The sequence below is a fragment of the Ovis canadensis genome, chromosome 8 (assembly GCF_042477335.2).
Source record: "Ovis canadensis isolate MfBH-ARS-UI-01 breed Bighorn chromosome 8, ARS-UI_OviCan_v2, whole genome shotgun sequence".
NCBI lineage: Eukaryota > Metazoa > Chordata > Mammalia > Artiodactyla > Bovidae > Ovis > Ovis canadensis.
Window position 1 is genome coordinate 88915088 of NC_091252.1, and position 17904 is coordinate 88932991.

The window sequence follows — 17904 nt, forward strand, 5'->3', positions numbered from 1 at the left end:
CTCTTCTTAAAATTCCCTTCCTGGGACGGGCTTCCCTTCCCGGGACGGAGCTCCCTCCCCACCTCCTTTGTCTCCTTTTTCGTCTTTTATATTTTTTCCTACCTGTTTTGAAGAGAATGGTCTGCTTTTCTGGTTGCCTGATGTCCTCTGCCAGCCTACAGAAGTTGTTTTGTGGAGTTTGCTCGGCGTTGAAATGTTCTTTTGAGGAATTTGTGAGGGAGAACGTGATCTTCCCGTCCTATTCCTCCGCCATCTTTCCCTCCCTCCCTGATCCATTTTAAAATAGGTAGACACCCATCTTAAGGGCTTCCCTGGTAGTTCACCTGGTAAAGAATCTGCCTGCAATGCAAGAGACCCTTGTTCAATTCCTGGGTCAGGAAGATCCGATGGAAAAGAGATAGGCTACCCACTCCAGCATTCTTAGGCTTCCCTGGGGGCTCAGATGGTAAAGACTCTGCCTGCAATGTGTGAGACCTGGGTTCGATCCCTGGGTTGGGAAGATCCCCTGGAGGAGGGCATGACAACCCACTCCAGTATTCTTGCTTGGAGAATCCCCATGGACAGAGGAGACTGGTGGGCTACAGTCCATGGGGTCACAAAGAGTTGGACACAACTGAGCAACTAAGCACACACACAACACAGACATTGTCACAATATTCAGGAGACATAACACTGGGAACTCCCTGGAGGTCAGTGGTTAGGGCTCTGTGCTTCCACTGTAGCGAGCACCAGATTGATCCCTGGTCTGTTGGGAAGCTAAAGTTCCACATGATGCATGGCTTGGCCAAAAGGAAAAAAAAAAAAAAAAAGGGAGAGAGAGAGATAACAGCTCCATCATCACAAAATGTTCTCTCATACTCCTTCCCAATCAACCTTCATTTTCTAATACCACCTTTAAACATACGTCGGCTTCCCTGGTGGCTCAGATGGTAAAGCATCAGCCTGCAGTGCAGGAGACCTGGGTTCTATCCCTGTGTTGGGAAGATCCCCTGAAGAAGGGAATGGCAACTCACTCCAATATTCTTGCCTGGAAAATCCCATGAACAGAAAAGCCTGGTGGGCTACAGTCCATGGGATCATAAAGAGTCAGACATGACTAAGCAACCAACACTGAAACATACTTAGATGTACTTCCTATCATTATGGATTAGGTTTATTTGTCTCCAAGTTCTCGACAAATGAAATCACACAATAGGTGCTATTTTGCCTCTGGTTTCTTTCTCTCAAGGTAAGTATTTGAAATTGATCCATGTTGTTGCATATTTCAAAGATTCACTTTCAATTTTTTTTACTTTTTTTAGGGATTCATTATTTAATAGATGAATAATACTCCACTGAGTGCATATACTATGACTTGTTTATTTGCTAGCCTATTCAGCATTTAGGGCTTCCCCAGTGGCGCAGCACTAAAGAATCCTCCTGACAATGCAGGAGCTGCAGGAGATGGGAGTTTAATCTCTGTGTTGAGCAGATCCCCTGGAAGAGGAAATGGCAACCCACTCCAGTATTCTTGCCTGGAAAGCCCCATGGACAGAGGAACCTGGTAGGCTACAGTCCATGGGATCACAAAGAGTTGGCCAAGACTGAGCAACTGAGCTTACACACATCCACCCTGAAGTCAGAAAGATCTCTGACCTAGTTTGTTCCTATTGTGTAACAACTGTGCCAAGCCTTACAGTTGCCTTGACACCCCTGAACCATGAACTCTCTCCTCAGCTTGGTGAGACCAGTGTGCTGTGCTTAGCGTTCCTTCTTCCTGCCCTGGAATACACCTTCCAAAAAAAGAAATAGGAGTGATTGTCAGGCTTCCCTCATTTGTTTAAAAACTGCCTGTAGCCAAATATGTTCAATTTTTTAGCTTGTTTGTTGTCAGAAGATTAATCTTATGTCTTTTATCTATTTTGACTGTAGGTGGAAATCTCTGAAAAACTTTTTTTTAAGAATAATAATAATAAAAAAGATTAAACATTACCTGGGTAGAGGATGCTCTTAAACCCCATTAAAAGACAAATTATGAACTGTGAGTAAGAGCTTTAGTATGGATTGAATGTTCTGTTCAATTTAGAAAAATAATACCTTAGTGAAAAATGCACAATGGATCAGGTCTTTTGCAAGATAAAGATATAAAAACGGCTAAAATAGCCTTGAAATTTACTTTTCTGGAGTGGACTTTGGCCATATAAATATTCTTTGAGGATTAAACAATCGTTTGCCATAGAAAAGTAATCCTAGCTACTATAAAATTTTATGTTGTAACTTACTTCCTCAAACACCTGATGATTATTAAACCAAAGCCTCCACTGACTAGACAGCATAAAAACAAGCCACTTTCCCAAATCCAAGCCCACTTACGTCTCCACTGGACTAAAAATGTGCTCTTGACCTAGAGGTTCCTCAGTCATCATTTGACTGGTGAGATGAGCTGGGATTTGAATTTACAGTCAGAGAAGGAGTGAGTGAAAGTTAAAATTCTCACTGTACACTGTGCTATGTACACTGTACTGGGAAAATAAACCCAAATCTCTGAACTCAGATACAGGTCACCTTCTGCAAATACTCAAGCAGAAAAGCCTGGTGTCCTACAGCAAAGTAGGTATTAAACAGGGGTTACAAATAAATTGCAGGACCTAGAATCAGAGATCATGGAGAAGTAAAAGATGAAGTGGATAGTAGAAATCTGTTAGTGTTGGTTATTCAGTCATGTCCGATTCTATGGGACCCCAAGGACTGTAGCCTGCCAGGCTCCTCTGTCCATGGGATTCTCCAGGCAAGAATACTGGGGTGGGTTGCCATTACCTTCTCTAGGGGATCTTCCTGACCCAGAGATCGAACCCACATCTCCTGTGTCTCCTGCAATGGCAGGCGGTTCTTTACCACTAGCGCCACCTGGGGAGCCCGTATGAATCTGACCAGGGTGAATAAACAAAGTGGAAGGACAAAAAGGAGAGCAGACTACCAGAGAGACATGCCTGAAGCGGGAAGACAAGAGGCAACGGGAATCCTTCCTGTTTTCCCCACAGCTCTCTAGTCCTCCGGTTTCCAGCTCATTCTGAGATTTATTTTGCGGTCTTGAGTTCCACCTGTACTGGACAAGTGTTTCACTTGCTTGGCTAACATATGTGTCCCTTTTTGCTTACCTGATTTTCTTAGAGGAACCATTCTTCATTTGACGTGGCCTTATGATAACTCTCAGTTGTCCTTTCCCACCTGTCCCTATGCCCTCCACCCTGCTTACCAAAATGAAGGTACTTCCATGCTGGCCCAGTGGTTAAGATTTCATCTTTCAAGGCAGAGCTTACAGGTTCCACCCCTGGCCAGGGAGCTAAGATCTCATATGCTTCGTGGCCAAAAAAACAAAATACAGAAGCAATACTGTAATTCAGCAAGGACCTTTAAAAAATGGTCCACATCAAATAGATCTTATTACAAAAAATAGTGGCGAAAATGTCCCTCTTTCAATCAATATTTGACTAGTGCTTTCAGTTTAATTCCCTCTTTCCTTCTTAATGATTTCACTGGTTCAAGTACTCCTTGTCTTTCTGGCATTAATACTTCCAAATTAAATTGAGATCACTGGAAATTAGACTCAAATACTGATCTGTATGCAAAAATTTGTAATGGAGGATCTCAGGAAGAGTATAAATGAGCCAGGGAAGCAGGACAGGGTGGAAAGAAAATGAGTGGCTTTTCCAATACAAATCTCAGCCAGTCTTGTGGACAGAGCTAGCATGGTCTTCAGAGGGGTCCCTAAGTGAGGCAAAGGGTTAGACAGTGGTTAGGGTTAGGGCTAGGGATAGGGTCGAGCTTCCCTGGTGGCCCAGTTGGTAATGAATCTGCCTGCAATGCATGAGACCCAGGTTCGATCCCTGGGTCAGGAAGATCCCCTGGAGAATGGAATGGCAATCCACTCCAGTATTCTTGCCTGGAGAATTACATGGACAGAGGAGGCTGGTGGGCTATTGTCTATAGGGTCACTAAGAGTCAGACACGACTGAGCCCCTAACATTAGGGTTAGAGTTAAGTGTGCTCTGAATGAGGCAATATAAAGATATGCCTTGTAGATGGACTTTTCAGGGAGTTAGCTGCCAGTCAGGTCAAATTGTTGGAGAAGCCAATGGCAACCCACTCCAGTACTTTTGCCTGGAAAATCCCATGGATGGTGGAGCCTGGTGGGGTGCCGTCTATGGGGTCGTACAGAGTCGGACATGACTGAAGCGACTTAGCAGCAGCAGCAACAACATCAGGTCAAATTGTAAACATGGGGCTTTGTTGAACTCGAAATGGACAAAGATTCTCTCTTTGCCTAAATTCTACTCAGGCTTCCCCCAGTGCTCTTCTCAAATAGACTCTGGCTTTTGGGCTTCTGTTTTTGTCTTTGCATAGTCCAAATATAGCAAGAATCCTGCTAAGGCAGTTTACTCATATTCCTCCACACTTGATATTCGATCACTGTTGGTATCTAATCAGGTTCCTCCTCCTCCACCACCCCCCAGGTAATGTTTGGTCTTCTGGCCTGTCTTAACTAAGAATCTCAATAGGCCAATCTAGCCAGTTTCCCCTCTTAACTGTGATGTTTCCTCTTAGTAATTTTCCACCCACTGAACCCTACCCTGCTCCTTGACTATCGATCGTGAGTATTCTTTATTGTATTCAGCATTGAGCCTAGTTCTCCAGTGAGGTCTCTTCTCCCCTTTGCTACTGGCTTTTCTGAATAAAATCTGCTTTTACCACTTTACTGTCCAGCTCTGTTTACTCTTTGACAAAACCCACTTTCACTTCTCCAGGGACTGTTAGGCTGTTGATCTTCATTGCCAGTGCGGTTGCAAAGGCTGCTGATGTTTGAGCTATGACAAAATTGGCAAGAAAGAGCTGGAAGTAGGTAAGTTAAAAATACCACACAGTTCAGTGTTCTTACCAAGATTGTGCTGTTTTTCCTGAATAAATACTCCTTGAGTTGTTGCAAGTATTTAGCTAATTTCTAGAGCACTGAAAAAGTTCATAATTTTGATCTGTGTCTTCTTCACTAAGCGCAGGTGGCTGCGAGCCGGCGCACTAAGCCTAAGCGCGGCCAAGAGGAGCTCCCATACGTCCAAGGTCAGGGGCAGAGGCCTAGAGTGCCAGGCTGTGACGGTGCAGGAACGACTGAGAGGAGCCACCCCGAGTCCGAGGCCAGGGGCGGCAGCTGGGAGGAGCCACCAACGCCAGGGCTGGCGGGGTGGAGCAACCCGAGGAGCAGTGGCTGCGCGGGCCCAGGAGAGCCTAGAGGAGCTATCCCATGTTGAAGGTCAGGAAAGGCGGCGGTGAGGAGATACCCCTCGTCCAAGGTAAGGAACAGCGGCTGTGCTTTGCTGGAGCAGCCGTGAAGAGATACCCCATGCCCAAGGTAAGATTAACCCAAATAAGATGGTAGGTGTTGCAAGAGGGCATCAGAGGGCAGACACATTGAAACCACACTCACAGAAAACTAGTCAGTCTAATCACACTAGGATCACAGCCTTGTCTCACTCAATGAAACCAAGCCATGCCTGCAGAGCAACCCAAGACAGGCGGGTCATGGTGGAGAGGTCTGACAGAATATGGTCCACTGGAGAAGGGAATGGCAAACCACTTCAGTATTCTTGCCTTGAGAAACCCATGGACAGTATGAAAAGGCAAAATGATAGGATACTGAAAGAGGAACTCCCCAGGTCAGTAGGTGCCCAATATGCTACTGGAGATCAGTGGAGAAATAACTCCAGAAAGAATGAAGGGATGGAGCCAAAGCAAAAACAATACCCAGTTGTGGATGTGACTGGTGATAGAAGCAAGATCCGATGCTGTAAAGAGCAATATTGCATAGGAACCTGGAATGTCAGGTCCATGAATCAAGGCAAATTGGAAGTGGTCAAACAAGAGATGGCAAGAGTGAACATCGACATTATAAGAATCAGTGAACTAAAATGGACTGGAATGGGTGAATTTAACTCAGATGACCATTATATCTACTACTGCAGGCAGGAATCCCTCAGAAGAAATGGAATAGCCATCATGGTCAACAAAAAAGTCCGAAATGCAGTACTTAGATGCAATCTCAAAAACGACAGAATGATCTCTGTTCGTCTCCAAGGCAAACCATTCACAGTTATCCAAGTCTATGCCCCAACCAGTAATGCTGAAGAAACTGAAGTTGAACGGTTTTATGAAGACCTACAAGACCTTTTAGAACTAACACCAAAAAAAGATGTCCTTTTCATTATAGGGGACTGGAATGCAAAAGTAGGAAGTCAAGAAACACCTGGAGTAACAGGCAAATTTGGCCTTGGAATGTGGGATGAAGCAGGGAAAAGACTAATAGAGTCCTGCCAAGAAAATGCACTGGTCATAGCAAACACCCTCTTCCAACAACACAAGAGAAGACTCTACACATGGACATCACCAGATGGTCAACACCGAAATCAGATTGATTATATTCTTTGTAGCCAAAGATGGAGAAGCTCTATACAGTCAACAAAAACAAGACCAGGAGCTGACTGTGGCTCAGATCATGAACTCCTTATTGCCAAATTCAGACTGAAATTGAAGAAAATAGGGAAAACTACTCAACATCAAATCCCTTATGATTATACAGTGGAAGTGAGAAATAGATTTAAGGGCCTAGATTTGATAGATAGAGTGCCTGATGAACTATGGAATGAGGTTCGTGACATTGTACAGGAGACAGGGATCAAGACCATCCCCATGGAAAAGAAATGTAGAAAAGCAAAATGGCTGTCTGGGGGAGCCTTACAAATAGCTGTGAAAAGAAGAGAGGCAAAAAGCAAAGGAGTAAAGGAAGATATACGCATCTGAATGCAGAGTTCCAAAGAATAGCAAGAAGAGATAAGAAAGCCTTCTTCAGCGATCAATGCAAAGAAATGGAGGAAAACAGAATGGGAAAGACTAGAGATCTCTTCAAGAAAATTAGAGATATCAAAGGAACATTTCATGCAAAGATGGGCTCAATAAAGGACAGAAATGGTATGGACCTAACAGAAGCAGAAGATATTAAGAAGAGGTGGCAAGAATACACAGAAGAAATGTACAAAAAAGATCTTCATGACCCAGATAATCATGATGATGTGATCACTAATCTAGAGCCAGACATCTTGGAATGTGAAGTCAAGTGGGCCTTAGAAAGCATCACTACGAACAAAGCTAGTGGAGGTGATGGAATTCCAGTTGAGCTGTTTCAAATCCTGAAAGATGATGCTGTGAAAGTGCTACACTCAATATGCCAGCAAATTTGTAAAACTCAACAGTGGCCACAGGACTGGAAAAGGTCAGTTTTCATTCCAATCCCAAAGAAAGGCAATGCCAAAGAATGCTCAAACTACTGCACAACTGCACTCATCTCACACACTAGTAAAGGAATGCTCAAAATTCTCCAAGCCAGGCTTCAGCAATATGTGAACCGTGAACTTCCTGATGTTCAAGCTGGTTTTAGAAAAGGCAGAGGAACCAGAGATCAAATTGCCAACATCCGCTGGATCATGGAAAAAGCAAGAGAGTTCCAGAAAAACATCTATTTCTGCTTTATTGACTATGCCAAAGCCTTTGACTGTGTGGATCACAATAAACTGTGGAAAATTCTTCAAGAGATGGGAATACTAGACCACCTAACCTGCCTCTTGAGGAATCTGTATGCAGGTCAGGAAGCAACAGTTATAACTGGACATGGAACAACAGACTTTTTCCAAATAGGAAAAGGAGTGCGTCAAGGCTGTATATTGTCACCCTGCTTATTTAACATATATGCAGAGTACATCATGAGAAATGCTGGACTGGAAGAAACACAAGCTGGAATCAAGATTGCCGGGAGAAATATCAATAACCTCAGATATGCAGATGACATCACCCTTATGGCAGAAAGTCAAGAGGAGCTAAAAAGCCTCTTGATGAAAGTGAAAGAGGAGAGTGAAAAAGTTGGCTTAAAGCTCAACATTCAGAAAACGAAGATCATGGCATCTGGTCCCATCACTTCATGGGAAATAGATGGGGAAACAGTAGAAACAGTGTCAGACTTTATTTTTCTGGGCGCCAAAATCATTGCAGATGGTGATTGAAAGCATGAAATTAAAAGATGCTTACTCCTTGGAAGAAAAGTTATGACCAACTTAGACAGTATATTCAAAATCAGAGACATTACTTTGTCAACTAAGGTCCGTCTAGTGAAGGCTATGGTTTTTCCTGTGGTCATGTATGGATGTGAGAGTTGGACTGTGAAGAAGGCTGAGCACTGAAAAATTGATGCTTTTGAACTGTGGTGTTGGAGAAGACTCTTGAGAGTCCCTTGGACTGCAAGGAGATCCAACCAATCCATTCTGAAGGAGATCAGCCCTTGTATTTCTTTGGAAGGAATGATGCTAAAGCTGAAGCTCCAGTACTTTGGCCACGTCATGCGAAGAGTTGACTCATTGGAAAAGACTCTGATGCTGGGAGGGATTGGGGGCAGGAGGAGAAGGGGACGACTGAGGATGAGATGGCTGGATCGCAACACGGACTCGATGGACGTGAGTCTGAGTGAACTCCGGGAGTTGGTGATGGACAGGGAGGCCTGGCGTGCTGCGATTCATGGGGTCGAAAAGAGTCAGACACGACTGAGCGACTGAACTGAACTGAACTTCTTCGTTTTTATGAAAGAGAAAATTTTCACAGGTCTTCATTCCATTCACTCCAAAAGTGCTTCTGCTTATCTTGGAATTTAGACAATAGTGCTGTAAAAATCTAAGGACACAGGTTCTAAAAATTAGAAACAGCTTATCATTTCTTCACCCAAATACCGTAGTGATGCTCCTGTCTCTGCTTTTCTTATGATATGAAATGATAGGTGAGAGTTAACCATCCTTTGGGAATAGTTGGCTGATTTTAATGGCAACCCTTTCTCAACCATGAATCTCGTGAGTTGAAACAGAATGGTGTGAAGTAAGTTAGAAAGAAAAACACCACTACTGTGTATTGACGTGCATATATGGAATTTAGAAAGATGTTAACGATGACCCTATAGGCAAGACAGCAAAAGAGACATAGATTTAAAGAACAAACTTTTGGACTCTGTGGGAGAAGGCAAGGGTGGGATGATTTGAAAGAATAGCATTGAAACATGTATGTTACCATGTGTGAAACTGATGATCAGTCCAAGATCGATTCATGATGCAGGGCACTCAAAGCCAGTGCCCTGGGACCACCCAGAGGGATGGGCTGGGGAGGGAGGTGGGAGGGGGTTCAGGACAGGGAGACACACGTACACCCGTGGCTGATTCATGTCAGCGTATGGCAGAAACCACCACAAGATTGTAAAGTAATTAGCCTTCAATTAAAATCAACAAATTAAAAAAAAAAAAACAGAATGGGGAGTTAATGTTGAATGGGAACAGAGTTTCAGTTTAGGAAAGTGAAAAATTCAGGAGATGAATGATGATGAGGGCTGTACCATGGTGTGAATGTACACAGTGCCACTGAACTGTACAGTTAAATATGGTTGAGGGAGGGAGTGAGTGAGTGAAAGTCACCCAGTTGTGTCTCACTCTTTGCAACCCCGTGGACTACACAGTCCATGGGATTCTCCAGGCCAGACTACTGGAATAGGTAGCCTTTCCCATCTGCAAGGGATCTTCCCAACACAGGGATCAAACCCAGGTCTCCCACATTGCAGGTGGATTCTTTACCAGCTGAGCCATCAGGGAAGCCCAAGAATACTGGAGTGGGCAGCCTATTCCTTCTCCAGCAGATTTTCCCAGGAATCAAACCGGGGACTTCTGCATTGCAGGCAGATTCTTTAGTATAAAACATTATGAGACTTTCACCACGATAAAATAAATAAATAAGAATGTGCAATGCCTATTGTTGGCTAAAAGACCATCACATTGTATCACAGTTTCAAAATCTGGACCATTTTCCCAAGGTTCTCTTTCAATCCTCCAAATTGCCTGCTAAATCCACAATTTCATTTAACCTATTTCTTCTGGACAACTATAGAATTCTATAGTTCAGTCCCTTTCCCCAAAGGTCTTTGAATGAGGAGATGCTCACGTGTAATAAACATCAAGATCAAAGGTGCTGCTTGAGATAATTTCAGTTTTTATGTTTAGACATTTCTGTTCACCTCACTGGAAGGACACACAGCCATCCAGTTGTAGAAGTAGGTGATGAGACTTGTGTGCAGGGATATAATATAGTTTTTTTTTAAAATTCTGAGTCCTACCTTGAAGCGTGTGCTTTTCCACAGTTTTTTCCTCTCTGAATTCCTCATTAGATGAGACACTTTAGTAACATTCCTCACATGCTTTGACATCTTTTTTTTTTTTTTTTTGAGGAAAATGTTTCATCCTATTAGGTTAATTCCCCCCAGAGGTATTTGCATAAGTGGTGTGGGTCTGGCCTTTTGACGTTATCTTCCTGAATGATCTCTTACTGCTCACTCAGGCCTGTTGTATTGTAGATGCAGGGTCTGGCCTCACTGAATCTCGTGCTATCTTTACCAAATCAAATCTGTAAAGTTCACTTGCAATTTAACGTATTGTTTTTGAGTCATCTTGACATTTTGACTTCATAAGTGTAAACTGAAAACTGCATTTACTGGAAATTTGCTTTTAAAAATAAAACAGCATAGGCCAGATCCCTGATCTACAGCTGCTTTATAAAATTAGGCAATGCTTATGAGATCATGCTCCTCAAAGAAATTTTTAAAGAGAAATTTATAGCTAACATTTTAAAAATGCATGAAGAGTATGACTGTCTTCAATAGGAGCAGAAAATATACAAGGAACAGTATAAGTTATTATGATCGAATCTAGTGTTTTAAAAGGGAGTCAGAGAGCATTATCAAATGTTAAAGGGGAGACAAAATTTAGCGTTGTTAAAAAAACTGACAGAGAAGTTTCTCTTCCTTTCAAAGTTAAAACTGCTGGGATGTTGTGGGGAGGGAGGTGGGAGGGGGGTTCATGTTTGGGAATGCATGTAAGAATTAAAGATTTTAAAATTTAAAAAATAAATAAATAAATAAATGCAAAAAAAAAAAGTCACTAAAAAAAAAAACTGCTATACATAAGTAAGGTTTTTGGTACATTTAACCTATATTTAAAAGCCAATGCATATCAATTTTATTTAATATTTAAAACCTTTGGAAAATGCATAATAAATGACATCTTATTTTGTAGTAATATTCAAAATTGAAATTTTCCTAGAGGATAATTTTTATTAATGACTTAAAGAGTCTTGAGCTAACTCTTACTGTTGAATGGGACCACAATACAATCAATTTCATCATTTTGTTTTTCTTAACCATTTAGAGATACCCAGATATATTGACATTTAGAGGTGAACAAAATGGTTAAATGGAAGTGAAGAGGAACTTTGAGTAGCTTACTTCATATAGTCTACGATTAAGAATTTGGGGCAGTTATAAAAGGTATTTGGATAACCGGGTAGTTTGAATATAGTCTGTATGGATGTCCCTGGTGGCTCAGAAGATAAAGAAACTGCCTGCAATGCAGGAGACCTGGGTTCGATCCCTGGGTCAGGAAGATCCCCTGGAGAAGGGAATGGCAACCTACTCCAGTATTCTTGCCTGGAGAATTCCATGGACACAGGAGTCTGGCAGGCTATAGTCCATGGGGTCACAAAGTCAGACATGACTGAGCAACTAACACACAGATGACACACACACACGTTTGGTGACATTAGTTTTAGTGTGACACTAGGAGATTATTATAAATTTTAATAGGTGTGAAAATCTTATTGTGATTTTGTAGAAACAGATGTTTCCATTTCAGAGATGCACGCTAACAGGTGAAAACCTTAATGTCTGAGGGAAGTCAGGAGGAGATGGCGGTGAAGTCACTTCTGAGAGAAGCCCATGAGTTCAGTCTGAACCACCCACTAAGGATGATGTCTCCTTGGTGAAGTTCAGTCCCAAGACCAGCTCCTGCTTGTCTCCTCCCGGGATTCGGCGATGCATCTCTGCGATGTTCTGGTTGTTCGACTCAAGTACCAGCATCCAGAGCTGTCTGGGATGTGTGTTCAATGATCCAAAACACACTTTGAGTGGAGGACTAAACCTTCGACTGAAAATGCATGATTCCAACACTGATCAAGAAAATCTTGTTGGAACGCATGATGCCCCATCAGATGTGGTAAATTCTGTCCAGAAGTGGTGGTGGTCACTGGGCATTGGGATCAGACAGTTAATCCGTGGAACCCCAGAACTTCTTACAGTGCTAGAAACTTCTCTCCGTCTGAAGATGGCAAGGTGGGCTGTAAAGTATTAATGTGGGCTCACAGAACACGGATTCTGTGTGACAGTGCTGGATGTCCAACCCAAAGTACCAGGCTCACTGCTTTGAGCATTTTCAAACAAGCAGAATTATGTATTAAGCTCTTTAGAAGGCCAAGTGACTGTTGAATACTTCCTGCTGAGCTCTGAGGTACAATAGAAGCTTGTTTTCAAGTGTCCAAGGCTGAAAGAAAAGAATACCAAGCGGATTTATCTAGTCAATGCCATTTGACAATGTACAACATTGACAATGTACTTGCCATGAGTGGTTCTGATGGATTTATAAATATATCCGGTCCATAGATACCCCTCCAGCATGACATCAGTTGTCTTCAGTAATGATGAGACTATATTTGCAATCGCATCATCACCAATATATAAGATGGATGACATAAGATGTCCTGAAGATGGTTTCTCATTTGCCAAGTGACAGATAAGAACAAAACCCAAGTCTACCTAATCATCTCCTGAAAGTGGTTTCTCTACAGAAAACTCTTCTGCTTCCTACAGATACATGTATATCTCCTGGGTGTGTTAGAGCCATTGTTTTTGATATGTTATTTAGTATGAATTTCTCTGTTTTCTGTCTAACAAAAAACTTGTCTGTATGTCTTTTCATACTGACTTTGTGTAGAATGAAGAGTCTTTATGTGCTTTGTATGCCAGTGACTCTAAAATACTTTTAACAGAAGAAAACTAAAGAAGCAAATATGGCAAAATTTTAAAATCTAGGCAATGGATATATCAAAGAGTGTTCATGACACAATTTTCTCTACTCATCTATACATTTGATTGTTTCAATAATAAAAATTTTAAAACATGTTTCTTAACTAAAAAATGTTTTAGCAATTGAGATTTTACTTGTAAATTAACATCTTATTGCCATTTTTTTTCCCTAAATTTTCTAATGACTTTTAAAAATAAAATATAAATCAGAATTAAATATTTGATTAATTGCTTGTTTTGAAAGAAATTGCAACTAAAGGAATGTAACAGTTAATTTAAGAAAACTTTTCTACATTTTCCTTTGTTCTCTTTTTTCTTCCTTCTTTCTACTGTCATAAAATTTTTATAAAAGGTTTTAAACAAAGTAACATAAATAAGAAGTATATGACAATGTTAGGGCTAAAGGAAGTAAAATAGAGCCAGTAATGAGATTAGTGCTCAAGTGAGAGAGCCTTACATCCTAGACACTTACCAGCAAAGGGCCATGGATTTGGTTTTTAGCTTTCTAGATGAAAATTTAAAAACAGAAACATAAGTAGTCATATCATTCAGAGTGCTCATAAAATAAAGGCAAATTATTCACAAAGAAGAGGCACAGTAATTTCTGATTTGAAGTTTATCCTAAACAGGATTTATGTGATGAAATGAACAAAGCCTTAAGCAATATGCTTAGGATAGCTACTGCAGAGTTTTATGAGAATGTGTCTTAATTTAGGCAACTGTCCTTATAACAAAAAATAATCACTTAAAACCATAGAGGAAATGCCATAGTATCATCCAAATAAATGGCATCTTAGAGATCTTGAGAGATTTTGGAGTATCTGGAACAAATCTTTTTAACCAGTTTCAGAAGCCCAAAGGGAGTTGATGAATAAACATTAAAAGAAAAGTTCTAGGGATCCTGTAAGTTGTGTACATAAGTGGGTGTGAGTGGGCATGAATGCATTTTTCTGAGGACAAGATTTGTGTCAGTATACTGACACATATATACAGAATTTAGAAAAATGGTAATGATGACCCTGTATGTGAGACAGCAAAAGAGACACAGATGTGTAGAACAGACTTTTGGATTCTGAGGGAGAAGGAGAGGGTGGGATGATTTGGGAGAATGGGACTGAAACATGTATGTTATCATGTAAGAAACGAATTGCCAGTCTATGTTCGATACAGGATACAGGATGCTTGGGGCTGGTGCACGGGGATGATCCAGAGAGATGATATGGGGTGGGAGGTGGGAGAGGGGTTCAGGATTGGGAACTCATGTACACCCGTGGCAGATTCATGTCAATGTATGGCAAAACCAATACAGTATTGTAAAGCAAAACTAAGTAAAAATAAAAATTTAAAGATTTTTTATTTATTTTCTTATTTTTGAATAGGTTGAATCTAACTTGAGGCATACAGGCTCAGTAGCTGTGGTGTGTGGGCTTAGTTGTTGAGAAGTATATGGGATCTTAGTTCTCTGACCAGGGATTGAACCCACTTTCCCTGAATTAGAAGGCAGACAGCCACTTGACCACCAAGGAAGTCCATGGATACCTTTTTCTTAAAGAGCTTTTCAAAAATATATATGATAATGAGTTTTGAGATTGTGCTCTCTACTTCTCAGAATGAAAAAAATTCTGCATGTCACCTAAAAAAAGAAAACATATGTCCTACAAGTCAGTTCAATATAGCAGACTTATGGGTGCATGCTAAGTCGCTTCAGTTGTGTCCGACTTTTTGCAACCATATAGACTGTAGCCCGCCAGGCTTCTCTGCTTATGGGATCCTCCAGGCAAGAATACTAGAATGGGTTGTTAGTCTTTCCTTCAAGGGATCTTCCTGACCCAGGGATTGAACTCATGTCTCTTATGTCTCCTCTATTGGCAAGCGAATTCTTTACCACTAGCACCACTGACTTGACCTCTTATAAAATCTGAGGCACTGATTTAGGACTGATTGGAAGAGAAATCTGCTTCATATACGCTCAGAGGTAAGGCCAAGTGTATTTTCAAGAAAGATAAAGATTTTTATAGAAAATTATTTTGCGTATACTCCAAATGAAATGAAAAAAAGTTCCCAGTGTGTTGATAAGCATAACATGAATATTTTTAAAGCTGGTGTAATCAGGAGCTTATCTTGAACATTACAAAAGAAATGTTGAATAAATCACCCATAGACAGTCTGGCTTTGAGTGATGCAGTTTCCTGGAACAATATACTAACGGAAATTGCTTTCAAAATGTATTCCTCTGTAAATGAATGAGCTACCTTGCTGAATGGTATTGTTAGCTTTAAAGAAATTAAAAGTTTTGTTTCTAGCAATAGCCAGTCAGGCCAGAAGTTTCCTAAGATCTTGTTTCAATCATAAGTATAAATATTTATTGTGTATTTTGTGTGTGGATGCAACTTAAATTTTCATATATATTTTATATATTATGATAGAGAAGTCAGTCATGTCTGATTCTTTGCAACCCCGTGAACTGTAGACTGCCAGGCTCTCCGTCCATGGGATTTTCCAGGCAAGAATACTGGAGTGGGTTGCCATTTCCTTCTCCAGGGGATCTTCCCAACCCAGGGACAGAATCTGGGTCTCCCACATTGCAGGCAGACTCTTTACTGTCTGAGCCACCAGGGAAGCCCTGATAAAAGATATATAGTCAATATATATTTTCATTTATGTATATTCATATATAAAATATATATGAAATCTTAAGCTGTTCTCACACACAAAAGATGCATAATAAATTTTTATATTTGTAATCTAGCCAAGTCCTTAAGACTGCATATATATTAAAGCTATATAAATATAGTCTTAATATTTTTCCTAATATAAAATATAATTAATTTATATTTAATATAAATAATGTATATTATGTTTATATAATTTATATATTATATAAGCATAGTAAATATATGTGTGTATATTCTAATATGGACTTCCCTGGTGGCTCAGATGGTAAAGCGTTTGTCTGCAATGTGGGAGACCCAAGTTCGATCCCTGGGTTGGGAAGATCCCTTGGAGAAGGAAATGGCAATCCACTCCAGTACTATTGCCTGGAAAATCCCATGGACAGAGGAGCCTGGTAGGCTACAGTCCATGGGGTCACAGAAAGTCGGACAAGACTAAGCAACTTCACTTTCACTTTCATATTCTAATATATTTTTCTTAATACATAAAATATACAAAATATATGGGACTTCTCAGGTGGCACTAGTGGTAAAATAATCCTCCTGTCAATGCAGGAGACACGAGAGACATGATACGAGAGATGTGATACAATAGACAAATACCGTCACGCTATTTTCTTTTAAAAGAATATGCCTTTCCGCCGTGTGTGTCTAGAAGAGGAGCAACATATCTATTGCACTCAAAATGCTATTCAATTATTAAAGAACAAGATAATAGGGAAGATCCCCTGCAGCAGCAAATAGCAACCCACTCCAGTATTCTTGCGTGGAAAATTCCACGGACAGAGGGGCCTGGCAAGCCACAGTCCATGGGGTCGCGAAGAAGAGTCAGACAGGACTGAGTGTGCAAGCATGTTCTTCAAGAGCAGCTGTACGGTGATCATTCTGTTTAAGGTTGCATGGCTGAGAGAAGTTGAGAGCTGCTAGCAGAATAGCTGGGCATATCCTTTTAGTCAGCTACTGTTTAAGTATAGGAAGTATTGTTGCATTTGTATGTAATTAAGAGCATCTACTTAAATGGTTTATTCTTCAACCTTTCAAATTTCTCCAGCCAGCTGTATGACTGTTTACGCCAGAGTTGACACAGCAATTCTACTCCAGGGTTGTATCCCAGTGAAGCTATTTAAGGAAAGCAAAAGAGCTATATATATTCATGAAGATATCCAGCATGTCTTTATTTATAAGAGAATATAAGAAAATATTGGGAAGAACCCACCTCTCCCACCTCCTAGAGATGCTATATTAAGGGGGATGTCTGTGTGTGCCCAGTTGCTTAGTTGTGTCTGACTCTGAGACCCCATGGACTATAGCCCCATCCATGCAATTTTCCAGACAAGAATACTGGAGCTGGCTGCCATTTCCTCCTCCAGGGGATCTTCCCAACCCAGGGATCGAACCTGCATCTTTTGCATCTCCTGCATTGGCAGATAGATTCTTTACCACTAGCACCACCATATCAATGCAGTGCAATATTATAAAAATATTATGAAGTTCTAAAAATTTGTAAACTCATGAAAACATCTGACTAAGCATCAAGAAAGGATATCAAAATACTAAGTTATAGACATATACTTAACAACTGTTATATTCAACAACTAAAAACATATATGTATAAAAATGTGAAAGAAATGGAAATAGTCATTGTGTAATGGGATTATAAATATTTTTCATTCTTTCCTTAATCTTGTGATTTTTATTTCATAAATATTTGAAAATTCCTTGACAAATTCCAGGGTTTTCATTAGAGTTTTTCAGGATTTCATTAGTCACTAGTGGACTTCCTATCTTTTAAATACTGAGTCCTCCACTCATTAGTCGGACAATATTGTGCCAATTAATTAATTCCTCTAGATGGCATTTTCTTTTCCCTGCTGAAGATGGAGAAAATAACACTTAGCTCATAGTATTGTTTGGATCAAATGATATTGTATTTAATACAATGTCTCCTACTAGATTGTATGTGCTGTGCCGTGCTTAGTTGCTCAGTCATGTCCAGCTCTTTGTGACCTCATGGACTGTAGCCTGCCAGGCTCCTCTGTCCATGGGGATTCTCCAGGCAAGAATACTGGCATCGGTTGCCATGCGCTCCTCCAGGGCAATCTTCCCAACCCAGGGATAGAACCCAGGTCTCCTGCATTGCAGGCAGATTCTTTACTGTCTGAGCTACCAAGGAAGCCCACTACACAGTATATGTTTAAAAAACAAAACAAACCGAAA

At 40.8% G+C, this 17904-nt stretch overlaps 1 pseudogene; it reads left to right on the forward strand.

Annotated features, from left to right (window-relative positions):
- The first annotated feature begins 8906 nt into the window (after window positions 1-8906).
- LOC138444689 (mitotic checkpoint protein BUB3 pseudogene) lies at window positions 8907-13232 on the forward strand (annotated as a pseudogene).
- Window positions 13233-17904: the final 4672 nt, after the last annotated feature.